Here is a 12,273-nt window from a genome sequence, read left to right as displayed (position 1 = left end):
CCTGCCGCAGGCATGCCGGCGGGAGCTCCACCGGAGCCAAATGCCGCCCCCCCGGGAAACGGCCGCCCCAAGCGCCTGCTTGGCGCGCTGGTGTCTAGAGCCGCCCCTGCCCACAAGAACCAGCACTCATTGGTGTCACAGACTTAAATATAATTCACAATTTATTGTGAACACTGTGGCCTCCATGCTAAAATCACAGCCTTAATGATTCATAGATTCTCAGGTCAGAAAGGACCGTTGTAATCATCTAGTTTGACCTCCTGTATAACACAAGCCATAGAACTTCCCCAAAATAATTCCCAGAGCAGATCTTTTAGAAAAACATCCAATCTTTATTTAAAAATAGTCAGTGATGGACCCTTGGTAAATTGCCCCAATGGTTAATTACTCTCACTGTTATAAATGAATGTCTTATGAATTTGTCTAGCTTCAACTTCCAGCCATCGCATCGTGTTATACCTTTCTCTTGCTCCCCATATATGTACTTATAGACTAATCAAGTCATCCCTTAACATTCTCTTTGTTAAACTAAATAGACTGAACTCCTTGAGTCTATCACTATAAGGCAGGGGTGGTCAAACTTACTGACCCTCTGAGCCGCATACGACAATCTTCAGACGTTTGAGAGCCACGCACGGGCAGCTGTGCCCCACAGGGCGAAAGCTCCAAGACACCCTCCCCCAGGGCAGAAACCAGAGGCAATGCATGGGGTGCACGTGGGGTCACATCCCACCCTGATTTTTGCCACAGAGTGTCGCCGGGCCTCCTTCCTGCATGGCAACTGCTGAAGCCAGCAAGCTGGGAGATGCAGCTGTGGGAACAAGCAGTGGCAAAAAGCTGGGAGCTGCAGGGAGGGGCCACTGAGGATAAGAGGAGGGGCATGACTGTAGGGGGCATGCCTCAAGCTGTTGGGAGGGCCAAACCTTTAAATTGTGCCCCCCCCCCAGTCTCAGCAGGCACCAGTCATCTCTGGCAGAAGCCCTGAGCCCCACCACTCCGCTACAGGGCAGAAGCCCCGTGTCCCCCCCCCTCCCCGCAGTCTCGTAGGCGGAGAATGGGGCAGATGGGGGGGCTCCACAAGCTGCACTTTAACTGTAAAACAGCTGCAGGCAGCTCATGAGCTGTGGTTTGGCCACTTCTGCTATAAAGTATGTTTTCTAATCTTTTAATCAGGCCATGTCTACACTATCACTCATGAGGGCAAAACCTACGATGCTCAGGGGTGTGAAAAAACCACACCCTTGAGCACCGTAAGTTACACCGGCGTAAGCAGTAGTGTGCGCAGTGCTATGTCAGAGGGAGAGCTTCTCCCGCCAACATAGCTACCGCCACCTGTTGGGGATGATTTAATTATATCGACAGGAGAGCTCTCTCCCATTGGCATAAAGTGGCTACATGAGAGATCTTACAGCAGCTCAGCTGCATCATTACAGCTGTGCCACTATAAGATTTCTAGTGCAGACGGCCTCATTCTCATGGCTGTTCTCTCAACCTTCTCCAATTTATCCACATCCTTCTTGAATTGTGGGCACCAGAAAAGACGGTTACTCACCTTTGTAACTGTTGTTCTTCGAGATGTGTTGCTCATACCCATTCCAATTAGGTGTGCACGTGCCGCATGCACGATTATCGGAAGATTTTTACGCTAGCAATACTCGGTGGGTCGGCTGAGGCACCCCCATGGAGTGGCGCCTTCATGGCGCCGGATATATACACCAGCCGACCCAGCACCCCCTCAGTTTCTTCTTGCCGGCTACTCCAACAGAAGGGAAGGAGGGCGGGTTTGGAATGGATATGAGCAACACATCTCGAAGAACAACAGTTATAAAGGTGAGTCATCGTCTTTTCTTCTTTGACCTCATTTGGAGTATTGTGTGCAGTTTTGGTCTCCCATGTTTAAGAAGGATGAATTCAAACTGGAACGGGTACAAAGAAGGGCCACTAGAATGATCCGAGGAATGGAAAGCCTGTCATATGAAAGGAGACTTGAGGAGCTTGGTTTGTTTTCCTTAACCAAAAGAAGGATAAGAGGAGATATGATTGCACTCTTTAAATATATCAGAGGGATAAATACCAGGGAAGGAGAGGAATTATTTCAGCTCAGTGCTAATGTGGACACGAGGACAAACGGATATAAATTGTCAGTCAGGAAATTTAGGCTTGAAATTAGACGAAGGTTTCTAACCATCAGAGGAGTGCAATTCTGGAACCCGGGTGTTTACCGAGGGAAACAGTGGGGGCGAAGGACCTCCATGACTTTAAGATTAAGCTGGATACGTTTATGGAGGGGATGGTATGATAGGATAACGGGTTTAGTCAATAGGTCAATAACGTGCCACACTGGTAATTAGTACAAAGGGTCAATGTTGGGATATTGTTAGCCTTTTCCAGAGGGTCTGGCTGGAGAGTCTTGCCCACATGCTCGGGGTTCAGCTGATCGCCATATTTGGGGTCGGGAAGGAATTTTCCTCCAGGGTAGATTGGCAGTGGCCCTGGAGGTTTTTCGCATTCCTCCGAAGCATGGGGCAGGGGTCGCTTGCTGGTGGATTATCTGCTACTTGAAGTCTTTAAATCATGATTTGGAGCATTCAACAGCAGAGTCAAGGGAGAGAATTAGTTCAGGAGTGGGTGGATCGGCTTATGTGGCCTGCATCTTGCAGGAGGTCAGACTAGATGATCATAATGGTCCCTTCTGATCTTGAATTCTATGATTCTATGAGTGCTTGCTCATATCAATTCCAATTAGGTTACTCCCAAGCCTTACCTAGGTGGTGGGGTCAGAGTGAAGGACCGCTGAACCAAATGCAGCATAACCCCTGGACTTTTGAACTATCGCATAGTGGGCAGTGAAGGTATGCATTGATGACCAAGTCGCTGCCCTACATACCTCCTGTATGGGCACGTGTGCCAGGAAAGCAGAGGATGAAGCCTGAGCCTGCGTGGAGTGGGTGGTAAGGTTCGAAGCTGGGACACCAGCCAAGTCATAGCATGCATGAATGCATGATGTGATCCAGGACAAGATGCGCTGGGAGGAGACCAGAAGGCCCTTCATCCGGTCTGCCACAGCAACAAACAGTTGTGACCTTTTCCTGAAAGGTTTTGTTCGCTTGATGTAGAAGGCAAGTGCCCTGCGAATGTCCAGGGAGTGCAGCTGTTGTTCCCATCTAGAGGCGTGCGGCTTTGGGTAGAAGACAGGGAGGAAGATGTCCTGGTTGACATGGAAGGCAGAAACCATCTTAGGGAGGAAGGCCGGGTGGGGTTGCAATTGTACTTTATTCTTGTGGAACACCGTATACGGTGGTTCCGATGTGAGTGCCCTGAACTCAGACACACGCCTCGCCAAGGTGATAGCTACAAGGAAGGCTGTCTTTCAGGAAAGGTACAGGAGCGAGCAGGTAGCCATCGGCTTGAATGGGGCACCCATGAGTCTGGAGAGGACCAGGTTAGGATCCCATGTAGGGACTGGTTGTCTAATTTGTGGGAACAGGCACTCCAACCCCTTGAGAAATCTAGTGACCATGGGACTGGAGAAGACAGAACGCCCGTTTTCACCCGAGTGGAAAGCTGAAATAGCTGCCAGGTGCACTCTGATAGATGATATTGCCAAGCCCTGCTGCTTTAAGGACAGGAGGTAGTCCAAGATGATAGGCACTGATGCCTGTAGAGGGGCCGTATGACTCTGAGCGCACCAGCAGGAAAAACACTTTGGCTAAGTACGTGAACCTGGTAGAGGACTTCCTGCTACTCAAAAGGACCTACTGTACTAAGCGAGAGCAGCACAGCTCAGATTGAGTTAGCCATGCAGCATCCACGCTGTGAGGTGGAGAGATTGCAGGTCAGGATGACAGTCGTCGTCTGTGGTCTTGAGTGATCAGGTCTGGCCACAGCGGGAGTGGAATTGGAGCATCCACTGACAGCTCCAGGAGAATGGTATACCAGTGATGTCTGGGCCATGCCGGGGCGACCAAAATCAGACGGGTTCTGTCCCTGCGCAGTTTGAGCAGGACCCTGAGGACTAGCGAGAATGGAAGAAAGGCGTAGCACAGCTGAGACTTCTACTGTATTAGGAAGGCGTCCAACAGGGAACCTGGGGAGCATCCTTGGGGAGAGCAGAACACCTGGAATTTCCGATTCTCGCGAGAGGTGAATAGGTCTATCAGAGGAAAGCCCCACTTCTGGAAGACAGAGTGGATGACGTCAGGGCGAACTGACCACTCGTGAGCCAGGAATGATCTGCTGAGGTGGTCCGCTAAAGTGTTCTGGACTCCTGGGAGAAATGCTGCCACCAGATGGATCAATTGGGCTATGCAGAATTCCCACAGACGAGAGGCCTCCTGACAGAGGGAGGATGACCGGGCTCCCCCTTGCTTGTTGATGTAAAACATGGCCGTTGTGTTGTCTGTGAGGACTGCAACGCAACGGCCTTGAATGTGCTCTCGGAATGCTTCACACGCCAGGCGCACCACTCTGAGTTCCCGTACATTGATATGCAGGGATAACTCTCCTGCTGACCATAGCCCCTGTATACGGAGGTTCCCGAGATGGGCCCCCCATCCCAGGGATGACGCATCCGTAACTAGGGACATGGAGGGCTGCGGGGCATGAAATGGCAGCCCTTTGCGCACTGATTTGGGGTCTAGCCACCAGTCTAGAGAGGCTAATATCCCTGGCGGAATGGTAACCACCGTTTTCAAGCCGTCCCGACCTGGTCGGTAAACTGTTGATAGCCAGGCTTGGAGTGGATGTAGTCGTAATCTGGCATGCCTGGTCACATATGTGCAAGAGGCCATGTGCCCCAGGAGGCACAGGCATGTTTTCACGGTTGAGGTTGGGAAGCGATGTGGACGATGTTCGTCAGGGATTGGAAGCGTGCTTCCAGCAGAAGTGCCTGGGCTAGGCCTGAGTCTAAGACTGCTCCTATGAATTCTATCCTCTGGGTTGGTACCAGAGTGGATTTCACGACATTGAGCAGGAGACCTAGTTGATTGAACATGTTCATGGTGAGCTGAACATGAGACTGCACCTGATCCCTGGAGCAACCCCAAATGAGCCAGTCGTCGAAATACGGGAACACATGGATCTGTTGTCAATGAAGGGAAGCAGCCATAACAGCTATGCACTTGGTAAACACCCTGGGGGCCAAGGAGAGACTGAAAGGGAGGATGGTGAATTGAAAGTGCTGATGATTGACCACAAAGGGAAGGAAGCGTCTGTGTGCTGGGGAGATCACAATGTGGAAGTACGCGTCCTTCATGTCGAGCGCGGCGTACCAGTCTCCAGGATCTAGGGAGGAATAATGGTCCCTAGTGAGACCATGTGGAACTTCAACTTTACCATGAATTTGTTGAGTCCGCGTAGGTCCAGAATGGGCCGAAGCCCACCCTTGGCCTTGGGGATTAGGAAGTAGCGGGAGTAAAAACCCCTGCCCCTTGACTCTCTTGGAACCTCCTCTATCACCCCCACATGTAGGAGTGATTGGACCTCCTGTAGAAGGAGGTGCTCGTGAGAAGGGTCTCTGTAGAGGGACGGGGAAAAAGGGTGGGAGGGGGGAAAAAAAGCAAATTGGAGGGAGTAACCCCTTTCCACCATGCGCAGGACCCAACAGTCTGATGTTATGCGAGACCACGCATGGAGGAAGTGAGAGAAACTATTCTGGAAAGGCAGGGAAGGATCCTGAATGGAGACTGGTGCTCCGTCCTTGGGCGCACCTTCAAAAGTTCTACTTAGGCCCTGCTAATGGCTTGAAAGGGCCTTGGCCTTGACTGGCTTGGTGCTCAGTCTGTTTTCTTTTAACACCTCGGTCGTGTTTTCTAAAGAAGTCCTGTCTTGGCCGAGGGGGAGGGTAGGATCTCTGAGGCTGCGGTCTGAAGGGCCTTCTCTGCGTTACTGGCATATGCATGCCCAGTGAACGCATGATGGCCTGGTTGTCCTTCAGACTCTGCAGCCCTGAGTCTGTCTTTTCAGAGAATAGGCCCTGGCCATCAAAGGGTAGGTCCTGGAGGATCTGTTGCAACTTTGGTGGTAAGCCAGAAACCTGTAGCAATGAGATGCGGCGCATGGCTATGCCCAAGGCCAGGGTCCTAGCCGCCGAGTCCGCTGCGTCCAGAGAGGCTTGTAGGGAGGTTCTGGCCACCTTCTTGCCCTCCTCTACTAGAGCCCCAAATTCCTCTCTGGACTCCTGTGGAACCAACTCTTTGAATGTTGCCATAGAGAGCCACAAATTATAGTCATATCGGCTCACGAGCATCTGCTGGTTGGCCACCCTGAGCTGCAAGCCTCCGGCCAAGTACACCTTGCGCCCAAACAAGTCTAGGCGGCTAGTGTCCTTAGATTTAGGCGCAGGGGCCTGCTGACCATGTCATTCCTTCTCGTTGACCGAAGCCACGACAAGGGAGCATGGTTGGGGGTGTGTGTAGAGGTACCCGTATTCCTTTGAGGGGACAAAGTACTTCCTTTCCACCCCCTTGGCCGTAGGTGGAATAGAGGCTGGCAATTGCCATATTGTCTTGGCATTGGCCTGTATAGTCCTTATGACGGGGAGGGCCACTGTGGACGGTGTCTCCGTCGACAGAATGTCCACCACAGGGTCCTCTACCTCCACCACCTCCTCTACCTGGAGGTTCATATTGCGTGCCACCCTGTGGAGCAGCTCCTGGTGGATGTGGAGGTCCATAGGAGGAGGGCCCGAAACCGTAGTTCCCGTGACTGCCTCATCAGGCAAGGACGAGGAAGATACTCCCGGGACTAAGGGATCCTGCGTGAGGTCCTCTTGTGGAGGATCTTGTTGTTCAAGGTCCACCACACTAGGAGCGTGGGCCTGTATTGGCGCTGGAGCAGTTGCCTCAGAACCCCCCCGGTGGGGAGGGGTGAGACACCATGGCCTCCGGTATTCAGGGCTCCAAAGGGGCGGAACAGGAAGCCCCGAAGGAACCCCCTGGGCCTGATGGTAGACCCAGGGGGTCCAAAAGGACCACTGTGGGGGTTCCTGGCCCAGGTCCTGGCCTTCTTCCAGCCACTGGCCTGCACGGCCCTCGCCCTGGCCCTGGGCGTGGTAGCCACCTTGTGAGCGTGATGACCCCGAGGCGGAGTGAGATGGCTAAGGTGGTGCCGTATGTGATGGCACCAAGTCCCCTGGTGCTGTACTGTGCCATGGTGCTGGGGACCGGTGGCGTGATGCAGAGCAGTACCGAGATGGCAATCGGTGCCTGCGGTTGTATCGGTACCGGGAGCCTGATCTGGATCTTGATGGTGACCTCCGGTGAGATCAGTGCCGGAATCGGCTCTGGAACGAGTGCCATTCTGACCAGTACTGGGAACGGTGCTGGGAGTCTGATCGGTACTGGCCATACCATGATTCGGATCTCTGCGAGCCGGAGCGCTGTCGCGATTACAACCGGCGCCGAGAATGAGATCGGTGCCGGGACTGCGAGCGACGCCATGATGGGTGCTGGGACCACGATCGGGACCAGGACCGGTGCTGTCCTGCTTTACTCAGTAACAGTGGTCGTATCAGGGACGGTTTTCCTTTCAATAGCACCATCCGCACCGGAGGTGCCACTGGCTGCAGAGGAGTTGGCTCTGTGAGCATGATCAGGTCCCGCACTGTTGAGAAGGTCTCCGGCATGGAGGACAGTCTCAGCTCTACCACGGTCTGCACCAGGGAGCTTACATGCACCGGACTCGATGGCCCTTCCGGTGCCAGAGTCGATGGTGCCGGAGCCATTAGTTGTCCTGTGCCCTCCGGCAAAGAAAGTGGCTCAGATTGTGGTGCGGAAAGCGTCTGTGGCTGTCGAACCAGCAAACAAGGAGCAGTCGGCACCAGCTTGGGTTGCTTCTTCTTCTGGCCCGGAGACAAGGACCGGTGCCGTGGTGGAGGTGCTGGGGAGATCTGGCACTGCAAGACTTTAGCAGAATCCGAACACGATGCAGGGCCAGTCGGTGCCGCCGGGGCACTCCACACCGAAGACGATGGTGCCAAGTCCCGGTGAGCGGAGGAAGGAACCGGGCTAAGTGCCGCCTCCATAAGGAGCTGCTTCAGTCTAATGTCCCGCTCCTTCTTAGTCCTCGGCTTGAAGGCTTTACAAATGCGGCACTTGTCTGCTTGGTGGGATTCCCCCAGACACTTTAGGCAAGAGTCATGGGGGTCTCCTGTTGGCATCAGCTTCAGATAGGCCGAGCAGGGTTTGAAGCCCGGAGACCCAGGCATAGGCCCGGGTACCAGGCTAGGGGAGAAGACCCTCTTCCACCCCTCTAAGTAAACTAATTCTAACTATCTTAAGTAACTAGTAACAACTATTAACAACTATCAACAACTATTAACAACTAAGCACAAACTATTAACAGGTACTAACGAATGCTAGGGAAGTGGAGATCTGCGAAGCTGCGCTCCACAGTTCCAATGACCGTCACGGGCGGTAAGAAGGAACTGAGGGGGCGCTGGGTCGGCAGGGGAATATATCCAGCACCATGAAGGCACCACTCCAGGGAGCGCCTCAGCCAACCCACCGAGTTTTGCTAGGGTAAAAATCTTCCAACGATTGTGCATGCGACGCACACACCTAACTGGAATCAATTTGAGCAAGCACTCGAAGAAGAACTGGATGCTGTATTCCAGAACAGTTGCACCAGTGCCAAATACAGAGGTAAAATAACCTCTCTACTCTTACTTGAGATTGCCTTGTTTATGCATCCCAGGATCACTAACTCTTTTGGCCACAGCATCACACTGGAAGTTCATGTTCAGCTGATTATCCACCACAATTACCAAACCTTTTTCAGAGTCGCTGCTTTCACAGGAGAGTCACCCATCCTGTAAGTATGGCTTACATTCTTTGTTCCAAGATATATACATTTACATTTAGCCATATTAAACTGCATATTGTTTACTTGCACCCAGTTTACTAAATGATCTAAATTGCTTTGAATCGGTGACATATCTTATTCATTATTTACCATTCCCCCTATTTTTGTGTAAGCTGCATACTTTATCAGTGATGATTTATGTTTTTTCCAGGCCATTGATAAAAATGTTTAATAGCTTAGGGCCAAGAACCAATCCCTGTGGGGCCCCACTGGAAACAGACTTGCTCAATGATAATCCCCCTTTACAGTTACATTTTGTGACCTATCAGTCAGTCAGTTTTTAATCCATATAGCGTATGCCATGTTAAAAAAAAAACTAGGATGGTATAAAATTTAATCAAAATGTCATACGGTCCCATGTCACATGCCCTATAGAAGTCTAAGTATATTATGTTAACATTATTACCTTTGTCAACCAAATTTATAATCTCATAAAAAAAGATATCAAGTTAGTTTGACATGATCTATTTTCCATAAACCTATACTGATTTGCATTAGTTATATTATTCTACTTTAGTCCTTTACTTATCAAGTCCCATATCAGCCGCTCCATTATCTTGCCTGGGATCAATGTCAGGTTCATAGGCCTATAATTACCCAGGTCATCCCATTTACACTTTTTAAAAATGGGCACAATATTAGCATTCTGCCAGGCTTCTGGAACTTACAAGACTTACTGAAAAACAACATTAATGGTCCAGTGAACTCCTCATCAGCTGTCAGAAGGGGGTGCTAGACAGGGGATTTGGACACTGAGAATGTGCCTACGGTAGCCAAGACAGAGGCAGTGCCTGGACTGATTTTGTTCAGACTCAAGAGGCTTAGAGGACACAGGATTCAGATGTCGATACCTTCACAGAAGTCTGGTGAGTGCCTAAACAAGGGGCACTTGACTAGATTTGTGAAAAGGAAAAACAGGGGCCGGGGGTGGGGGGTGGTGTTTGTTTGAAAAAGTAGTTTTAATCTCTCAGAACTGAACTGGCAGAAAATGTTTTCACAGCGTACCTGTTCCCTGTGAGTAGAGCCAGTCCTAGCTCCTCTGGGTCAGAGTACAGGAGCCCAATCCAGCCAATTAAAGAGGGCTGGGCTATGCCTGAGCCTATAAAGGGCAGGAAATGAGAGATGGAAGAGAGGGTGACTGAGATAGGTTGTGCCTCGGGAAGGAAAGCCACAGTAGCAAAGATCCAGGTCCTCAGGGAAACAGCCCTGGAGCTGCTCCTCCAGGAAGGGAGCAGATCTGATTAAAACTGGAAAGCAACCAGAAGCAGGAGTGCCAGAGACCCCTGGAAGGGGTGGCCCTGAAGTCTAAGACAAAGGAGTGAGTTATAAGACTTTTCTGTTTGTTCAGTTGCCTGTTTTAAGAAAATAAACAGCCTTAAAGAAGACTTGGCATGGCAGTATGTGCTTGGAAGCTGAGGAGAAGCCCTGCACTGTGACAGTGTGCTTCAAATTCTCCCTCCACTTCCACATGAAAGAAAAATCTTTATATTTAGAACTTATTACCATGTAACAACTGTCAATTTCCTTTGACAATGATATAATAAAACTAACTTTGTAATAGCAGTGACAGTAAAACTGATAATTTGCCCTGATCCAGGGTATCAATTGTAATATAGGCAAAGTAGTAACTGCTTCAAGGCAAACTGCCTCCAGAGAGTCTAAAGGAAGTGTGTATAACTTTAGAAGCCCCTCTGCTAACAAAGCAGACTTACATTAGTGCCCCAACACATAGGCGTGTTACAATGGTGCTGAACCAGAGGTGGCAATTTTTTCATTTGCTGAAACTGACAATATGTTCATACAGATGAAAGCTCACCTCTGATGTTACAGAACAATCAGATGCTTATTAGCACTAAGGTGCCTCCACCTTCAGTGTACTAAGGACATTATGTAAAAGCAGCAAAGAGTCCTGTGGCACTTTATAGACTAACAGACATATAGGAGCATGAGCTTTCGTGGGTGAATACCCACTTTGTCGGATGCACGTAGTGGAAATTTCCAGAGGCAGGTATAAATATGCAAGCAAGAATCAGGCTAGAGATAACGAGGTTAGTTCAATCAGGGAGGATGAGGCCCTCTTCTAGCAGTTGAGGTGTGAACACCCAGGGAGGAGAAACTGCTTTTGTAGTTGGCAAGTCATTCACAGTCTTTGTTTAATCCTGAGCTGATGGTGTCAAATTTGCAGATGAACTGAAGCTCAGCAGTTTCTCTTTGAAGTCTGGTCCTGAAGTTTTTTTGCTGCAGGATGGCTACCTTTAAATCTGCTATTGTGTGTCCAGGGAGACTGAAGTGTTCTCCTACAGGTTTTTGTATATTGCCATTCCTAGTATCTGATTTTTGTCCATTTATCCTTCTATGTAAAAGGATAAATGGACACAAATCAGATATTAGGAATGGCAATATACAAAAACCTGTAGGAGAACACCTCAATCTCCCTGGACACACAATAGCAGATTGCACTAAAAAGACATTAATCTGTGGAGAATGTGGGAGATCTGAAGTTTTTATGGTTGTATACCTCAGTTTATATTATTATAAACTGGTTGATATTATTCAGTCTCACTACATGTCATTCACTGCTGATGCAAGCTACTTCCAGTGCTTAATTACATGAGATAAATATAGTGTTCAAAGAGACAGAACTAATATCCTTAGGCTTTCACTTGACAATAGCTGGAAGATTGTAAATATATTTTCCTTTAAAATCACAGAATGTCAGGCTTGGAAGGCACCTCAGGAGGTCATCTAGTCCAACCCCTGCTCAAAGCAGGACCAATCCCCAGACAGATTTTTGTCCCAGATCCCTAAATGGCTCCCTCAAGGATTAAACTCACAACCCTGGGTTTGGCAGGCCAATGCTCAAACCACTGAGCTATCCCTTCCCCATCTACTGCATGTGCTAGTAACATAATCGCATAATTAGTCTTCAAAACAAATCTGGTATTCAACATTTACTACATGCATCAAAGAGTCTATGAATTTTTAGAATATCAAATCACATAACATTCCATTAATTTTCAAAAGAAATAAATGTGTGAATAGCAAAGCACAAAAGGACTTCACATGGAACAAGACTGACCTTTTCAATATGCAGAATCAGAAGTCAGAATCACTATTTCCATAACAGCAAAGTACATTCAATATTGTTAGAATACCAATTTCACCTTACTGAGTGTACCCAGATTTTATGTCAAAATTAGCAGCATAAGTATGGTGCCTAAATTCCAAATACCCAAAAGCCAAAGAAAAAACAATAGACATTTGCGTCTCTCTTTCAGGCCTGCTCCTGCTCCCTCTGAATCCAATTTTGCAAGGTGCTAAGCATCCTCAGCTCTCATTGAATTGTATGGGCCTGAAGCAAAGCCCATTGAAATCAATGAAGAGACTCCCATTGACTTTAATGGGCCTTAG

General features: G+C 49.3%; 1 protein-coding gene across 5 annotated transcripts in view; it reads right to left on the bottom strand.

Moving 5' to 3' along the window:
* The window catches only part of CLOCK (clock circadian regulator), a 126,141-nt gene that overhangs the window by 53,567 nt on the left and 60,301 nt on the right, over positions 1–12,273 (bottom strand). The gene's annotated exons all lie outside the window — the stretch shown is intronic.

This window comes from Mauremys reevesii, linkage group 5 (genome assembly GCF_016161935.1).
Source record: "Mauremys reevesii isolate NIE-2019 linkage group 5, ASM1616193v1, whole genome shotgun sequence".
Classification (NCBI taxonomy): domain Eukaryota; kingdom Metazoa; phylum Chordata; order Testudines; family Geoemydidae; genus Mauremys; species Mauremys reevesii.
The sequence above is the reverse complement of the archived record's forward strand: the minus strand, read 5'-3'. Positions and strand labels throughout refer to the sequence as shown.